The sequence below is a fragment of the Rhineura floridana genome, chromosome 1 (genome assembly GCF_030035675.1).
Source record: "Rhineura floridana isolate rRhiFlo1 chromosome 1, rRhiFlo1.hap2, whole genome shotgun sequence".
Classification (NCBI taxonomy): Eukaryota; Metazoa; Chordata; class Lepidosauria; order Squamata; family Rhineuridae; genus Rhineura; species Rhineura floridana.
The window spans coordinates 195,342,962-195,350,636 of record NC_084480.1 but is presented as its reverse complement, the minus strand read 5'-3'; the positions used below and the strand labels follow the sequence as shown (position 1 = coordinate 195,350,636).

The window sequence follows — 7,675 nt, the reverse complement described above, 5'->3', positions numbered from 1 at the left end:
ATTAGATGAGTATTTTGCAACTGGTCATATAAGTGATTTTCTTCTGTAGACTTTTGTGATTTCAGAAGGATAGTCATAGAATCATAGAACTGTACAGTTGAAAGGAGCCTATAAGGCCATCGAGTCCACCCCTTGCTCAGTGCAGGAATCCAGTTTAAAGCATACCGGACAGGTGCTTGTCCAGCTGCCTCTTGAATGCTTCCAGTGTTAGAGAGCCCACCACTAACACATTTGCAGCTTGTAACTGTTCCCTGACTTTCTCATAGGAGGTTTTATTATACAACCCTCATCCTCCTGTTTAAGCTGCAAAAGGACTAAGAGATGTTTCCCGGAGTTAGTCAAAACATTTTCTGTGTTGATATCTTTTTTGTGATGAAGGGATGGTATGAGAAAACAAGTAACCAGGTATGTATTCTGGAACTGTACAGCACAAGGAAGGGGGCAAAATTCATTATCCTGAGAATGTAAGCTTTAAATTGGTTTACACATACAAACACACACACACACACCCCAGGTTTCTAGTCCCTATGGTTATTTATTTATTTATTTATTAAATTTATACCCCGCCTTATGGCCAAAAAGCCCTCAAGGTGGCTTACAAAAAACACTAACATAACAATACATCAATAGAACATAATACATCAATAAAATAATACAATTCTCAAAATTAAATAACAATTCTCAAAATTAAATAATAATAACAACAACATTCTGATGGACAAACTCCCCCTGGCTCTAATTGGAAAGGATTCAAGCTATGCTTGACTTTTTTTTTTTAGTTATTTTAGATTCATCCCATTCCACATTGGGTCCCATCCCACTCTTGCTGAAGTAGATGATGCCTAGAGAAGGGATATCTGAAGGGATGCCTTCTCCCATATGAGCCTGCCTGTTTACCACGGTTATATGAGTCCCTGCTCCAGTTTTCAAGATGCTGAGAGTCTTCTCCATAGTACTTCTCCATGGTACTTAGAGAACCCTGATTATATATGACACCCACCCACTAGCTATAAATTATTTCTATTTGCAGTATCTGTGGTGCCTTATTGCTGTTCTGTTATTCTTTCAAATGCTCCTGGTTTCTTTTACGCTTGTAAATGTCTCTTGCAGAAACCAAAATCAGTGTGCTTTGGAATAATAAACTCTCTCGTTTATTGTTAGATTATTTTCCAGAAAGCAAAGTTCTAGAGATGTTGATTTTTTTCTATATATATAAAAATATTTCTGCTCTCAGCATCAACATATACATAAACAGCCCTTCCCAACCACTGTAGATTCTCAAATGGAATCAGCAAAGCTAGTAAAATCTGCTCAGCAATTGTTTCCTTTCATTCACTCCCAGCCATGTAGAGTGACATTCCTGTAGCTGCAAGGTCCTAATTAGCTGATATGAAAGTGACCTTGGCCTAGTTTGCACAACAGCAGAAAAAGTTGTATGTCTGTTCCTGAACAGAAGAGACTGCAGGGATTGTGTTGAATGGGGAAGGGGACTGCATGATGCAAAAAAAACTAGAATGTCAGGAAGTAGCCCAAGCTACAACTCTTTCCAATATCAAGTTGTTTATTTATTTATTATTTATTTATTAGATTTATATCCCACCCTTCCTTCCAGTAGGAGCCCAGGGTGGCAAACAAAAGTACTAAAAACACTCTAAAACATCATAAAAACAGACTTTAAAATATCTTAAAAGAAAACATCCTTAAAAACATCTTTTTTTAAAAAAAAGCTTTAAAAACATATTAAAAAGCAATTCCAACACAGACACAGATTGTGATAAGGTCTCTACTTAAAAGGCTTGTTGAAAGAGGAAGGTTTATGTGTGGAATTAGTTTTCTTTTGTGTTTTACAGTGTTGGATCAAAGTAACCAGCCCAGCCAAACTGCCATTTTTAGGGGTGAGATGAAAAAGGTATGGGGTACAACCATCATTGTTTTACCCAAGAAGATCCCTGGGAACAATATTACAACATGATGCAGTGTTATTCCCAGCTGAGCCACTGCTTCAAGCAGCAATAAACTTTTTTAAATTAAAATATTTAAAGGTATAAAACAAAAACAAATTGCCTGTCCCCAAAGTCATTGGATGAATCTCATCCCTCCCCCACCTGTCTCTTTCACAAGGAATTAATGGTCCCATAAAACTGAGAGGTGAAAGCACAGTATGAGTTTTTAATATAGAGACACTTTCAATCATATGATGTTCTGCAAAGTCTGAAGTGGAACAGCTTAACCCATTATTTGCATAAACTAAGTTTATCTAAAGGAGTGCCTCCAGCATCACCAAATATGCCGCCTGACGAGATCTGCCTCACAAGACCTTCTCTTGGTCCCACCAGTTAAGACAGCTAGGCTGGTGTGGACCAGAGAGAGGGCATTCTCAGTTGTGGCCCCCACCCTCTGGAATTCTCTGCCATACGACCTTCGCCATGCCCCCTCCCTGGTAGGTTTCCGCCAAGGATTGAAAACTTGGTTGTTTCAGTGGGCATACAAGTCTCCTAGATAATTTTAGTTTACACTGTATAGATGTAGGTTGGTGGATTATAATTGTTTTATATGTTAAAACTGTATTATATGTTGTATTTTTAATTATGTACACCACCTAGAGTGGCCGTTCATTCGGCCAGATAGGCGCCCTAAAAATATTTTTTTATTATTATTATTATTAATTAACATAGATTATTTTGGCCATAGTTCTAAATATGGGGGAGGGGATGGTAAATGGACTTTTGCAGAACTCATCAATCTATTCTCTTAGAAAGCAGCAGACAAAAGAACTATGGCCATAAAAAGACCCAAAAAAGGACTTTTTCTTGCATAAACTAGGACAGCATTACAGTACTCATCATGCACTTGCTATACAGCTCCACTCCAAGCAAAATGACACGGGTAGGAATGGGAAGAAATTCAATACAGTTCATAATTAAAAGTGAATTTATCTAATTTGCATTTTCCAAAGCAACACACAAACCAAAACACAGCCATGTTTCAAAATTCACAGTTCTCTGAATTTTGTCTGAATTCTCCAGACAATTAATGTATAGAAAAATGCATATACTATGGTAAAGTGTGCATAAAAATGCATATATTGATGAAAATAACCTTAAAAAGTTATTAAAATCATGTGAAATTGCATACACAATATGAATATTAGGACAAATTAGCACTAAAATCCTGATAAATTTTCATGCACATGTTAAAAAAATATTACAAACTGATGTGGAAATGTAACGAACTGAAATGAAGATTGGAAAAATGTGAGAAACTAAAATTGTCAGATTCATCCATTCCAACCCATTACATAGGACCTTGTTTTTCTGTGAGATCAAAGGTACTCTAGAGATGGAATTTAGGGCTGTAACTTGTGCATCATCATTTTCTGTATTATTACTCTTCAGTCCAGACAGATGGAATATGACATATTGATATCTGCTCTCAGAAGTGATAGTGTTTCATTTTATATCAGTGAGTGAAATGATGACCTCCACCTTCTGTACATGAAGTGTGCTCTGTCCATTTGCTCCATAATCAATCACTTCCCAGTTCTCTTTAAGGTTATGAGAACCTACATAGCTATTTTATACCGTCAGACTATTTGTCCTTCTAGCCGATGGATGAACCATCTAGCCGTCCATATGATGTTGGACTCCAACTCCCATCAGCTCTTGCTATCATGGCTAATGTTCACAGATAATGGGAACTGTGGTCAACAACATATGGAAGGCCACAGGTTCCCCATCCCTGATATAGCCCAGCATTGTCTTCTCTGGTTGGCAGTTACATTTTAGGGTCTCAAGCAGCAGACTTTCCCATTACCTGATCCTTTTAGCTGAAGATACCAGAGAATGAATCTGGACTTCTTCATGCAAATGCTATGAATGCTATGCTATATGCAAGTCCTATGTTCCACCTCCACAGGGACCCCTCGCAAAGTGTAGCCTATACAATCCAGACCACAGAGCACCACTAGCAGTGAGCATATGCTGTAAGTGACTGTATCAATGTATAGTGTGAAGTTTTATTGGGATGTGTGGGATCACAGTAAAATAATGCTAGTTTTATGTGTTAGATTGTCAGTGTTGCATTATGGCCCTTTGATGAATGTACCTAGTAGATTGTGGGATTGTAACTGTTCACAACATGAAAGCCTATATGAGTGTGTAAGTTGGAGTGGGGAACTGGATCCAGCTAGTGGCCCAGATAATTATGTCCCTCATCAAACCAAGTCTGACAGGTGAGTGGGGTTGCCTACCTGTCAGTCACCTGACATCCCAATGACATGAGGTGATCTGTTTTTCCCACACACACAATCAAATTGTTTCAAATGTTGCAGCAATTCACTTCTCCAAACTTCAAATATATATATACTAAGGTAAAATGTGCATAAAATGCATATATTGGAGCAAATAACATTAAAAATGCATTATATTAGGGAATGTTGTTTTACAAATATGTGTGTATCTGGCAAAATTACATACAAGCATATATATATTAAGAGAAATTTGCACTAAAGCACTGACAAATGTTCATGAGGACTTCTTTAAAAAAACAACAGCAACAACATTACTGGCTGTTGTGAAATGTAGAGAACTAAACTTAAGACTGGAAAACAGAGAAATTGAAAGTGGCAGATTTGCCCATCCCTAGGCACTAGTTGCAACAACACTGTGAAAACTTTATTTCCTGCCCCCCAAAGCAATTTTTTAAAATAATAACAAAAACAGCTAGGCTGTGTTTCCCCCCCAGTCAGCTGATATCACAGATGCTTATAGAATTGAACCATTTGTTGAACCTTGCACTGGGTCTATTTTGAAACAAATGTCCCCTAGTTTGCCACCTCAGTTTGCAGGTTGTAAATTGTAAATTTTCTTTTCTTTCAGGGGGAAGGAGGGAATGCATACCACAGCAACAGTAGAGGTGGCTTCCCAATCTGTTTCCCATGCATTTCTCCTGTTCTTTTCCTTTCCATTCATTATTTAAAAGGCATTGGAATACTGCTGCTATTGTAAGCACCCCTTCTCCCTCCAAAACAATCTCCTCTCAGAAAAAAAACCTTCAGCCTCAAAACCTACACAAAAAACACTGCCATATTGTTGTTGTTGTTGTTTTGGGGGGAATGCCTATTTCGATATGCAGGTCTACCACCAAATTTACTTCAGCCTTACAGGCTGAATAGCAAACTATTACAAAAATAGTTTATCCTCAACAGCCTGTTTTCTAGTTTTATTTAAGTCCCTTGTCAACATTGACAACTCATAGCCAGCTGCCATAAGTTGTGCCTCACCACACTGAACACAGCCTATTAGCCAGACATTGTTTTGAATCTTCTTTTATAGGTGTATTCATTTTATTTAAGACATGTATGTACCTTTTAATAATTAGCATTTCTAAGTGGCATACATAAAAAACCATACAGAAAATAAAACAATAAAGCAATACAAATATATCATAAAATTGAACACTACCTTCAAATGCCTGCTGGAACAAGAAAGTCTTACTCATGTGCTTGCAGTTCACTAAGGAGGGTGCCTGTCTAATTTCAGCTAGCAGGAAGCTCTGCAGACTTTGACCCACAAAAATGAGTGCACAGGTTCTAGTAATTATTCACTAATAGGCACAAAACATTGCGGTTTAAGAAAGTACCTATAGCCCACAGGTATTTCTATCATACTTTAAGAAGCAGGGAAATTGGGCAGCTATAGTGAATGCACCAGGGGAGCAGGAGACCTGACCTCCTCTGTGAGGTATTGTACAGCCCTACAAATTTTTCAAAATGCAAAGACAATACATTGTGAACAGCATCATTGCTTTTCAGCATTTCCCCCACCTTTTTATTCTACAGCAGGCACATGTAGCCTCCCATCCAAATTCAAACCTAAGCTGTCCCTGGCCACATCCACACCAGGCCTTTAGTTCACTTTGGACAGTCATGGCATCTCTCAAAGAATCCTGGGAAGTGTAGAAAGTGAGGGGTGCTGAGAGTTGCTAGGAGACACCCTGTTCCCCTCACAGACCTTCCATCAGAGTGGCTGACTGTTAAACCAGTCTGGCCGCCGGAGCTCTCTCAGTGGAACAGGAGTCTTCTCTCAGCACCCTTCACAAACTACACTTCCCAGGATTCTCTGAGGGAAGTCATTGCTGTCTCAAGTGAAATCAAAGTCTGGTGTGGGTGCGGCCCCCTGATTAGGCAAGTCCAGCAGCTGTGAGTCTGGCTGTTAGAATTCTGACAGTTGGTTCTTACGGAGTATGCCCCGCCTTATCAGAGGGTGCCAGCCAAAACTTCTTAAATTAATTAAAAATCAGCCAGGTATTTTTTAAACTTTTAAGCTGTAGAAGATGAAGGTCGGAGTATGGGGCAAGGTCAGTATTACGATTACAGGTACATGGCTGATTTTTAATGAATTTTTACGAGAACTCTCACAGAAAAAAGTCCAAAAGGGCTCTGGGTTTTTCCTCTCTCTCTCTAAACTTTGAACTCTTGATTCTCTCTGACTGTCTAGTGTATCACCATGAAAATTGATACTGTTGTTAAACAAGTGTTTCTGAGTTCTGGACTATCAGTTTTATAAGGTTTTGTTTTAAATGAACTTATGGGAAGCATCAGAATGACATTGGGGTATTTTCAATTTAACATGAAGGAATGTGAAAAATCCACGCCGGCTATAGTATACAGCCACTCTTGTGGCTGTATAATGAGTCATGTATTAACTAGCAAATGAAATTCCCCGAAAGATTTCAGTGAATCGGCTAGTATGTAAGGGATCAGGCAGTCCTTAAAATGGTTCTGTCTCCTGCTCTAGTGTGTGTTTCACACATGCATACTGAGGCTACGTACACACTAGCCCATCAACCTTAGTCTGCCTTTCGACAGCCCTCACCTACCTGCCTCATATTTATAACCAATCCAGGGGGTGGAACTGCCTATCAGTGTCCTCTTCTTATTCCTTGTCAAACTAGCAGGAAGGAGGATAGAGCCAAAACTAGACATAGTTTATTCTTCCTGTCATTGGCTTTGGTTCCACCAACTGTTGGTCTCCTTGTGTTTTGCCCTGAAACAGTCCCAATGACCTACCATTGAAACACACCAATACATTTAAAGCACATGGCTTCCCCCAAAACATTCTGGAAATTGTATTTTGTTAAGTGTGCTGGGAATTGTAGCTCTCTGAGGGGTAAACTACAGTTCCCAGGATTCTTTGTGGGAAGCCGTCTGCTTTAATATATGGCTACCTTGAAGAGCTGAATATATAGCATATGGCCATCAGCTGAGAGGGCAACATACTGTTTGCATCTCTATCAAATCTGCTGCCAGAGCTGTTCAACGAGCTGCCCTGGGCTCCTTCTGGGAGGAAGGGCGGGATATAAATCAAATAATAAAATTTTAAATAATAATAATAAAATAATCAATAAATAAAATAATAAATAAATGTGAGTCAAAGGAATACTTCACTTTTAAATGCAAGTGATCTACCATCATCTGTTCTATGGGAAGGATTCCAGGACAGAGAGGAAGGAAGGTGAAGATCCCCTCAGGGCCTGCTCCAGCTAAACTATCTCCTTCGCACTCACCACCACAGGGTGATCTGCCATCAACCATCATGTGAGAGCAATCCTGATGTGTTTTTGATATGTTAATATTGATTCACTAATAGGCAAAATACCTTGCGGTTTAAGAACA

General features: G+C 38.9%; 1 long non-coding RNA gene across 9 annotated transcripts in view; it reads right to left on the bottom strand.

Moving 5' to 3' along the window:
• The window catches only part of LOC133366616 (uncharacterized), a 46,662-nt gene extending 41,122 nt beyond the window's left edge, over positions 1 to 5,540 (bottom strand). For all 9 annotated transcript variants that reach the window (XR_009758463.1, XR_009758459.1, XR_009758461.1 and 6 more), the window contains exon 1: positions 5,463 to 5,540. This is a non-coding gene — a long non-coding RNA (uncharacterized LOC133366616). The remainder of the gene's footprint in view (positions 1 to 5,462) is intronic.
• Positions 5,541 to 7,675: the final 2,135 nt, after the last annotated feature.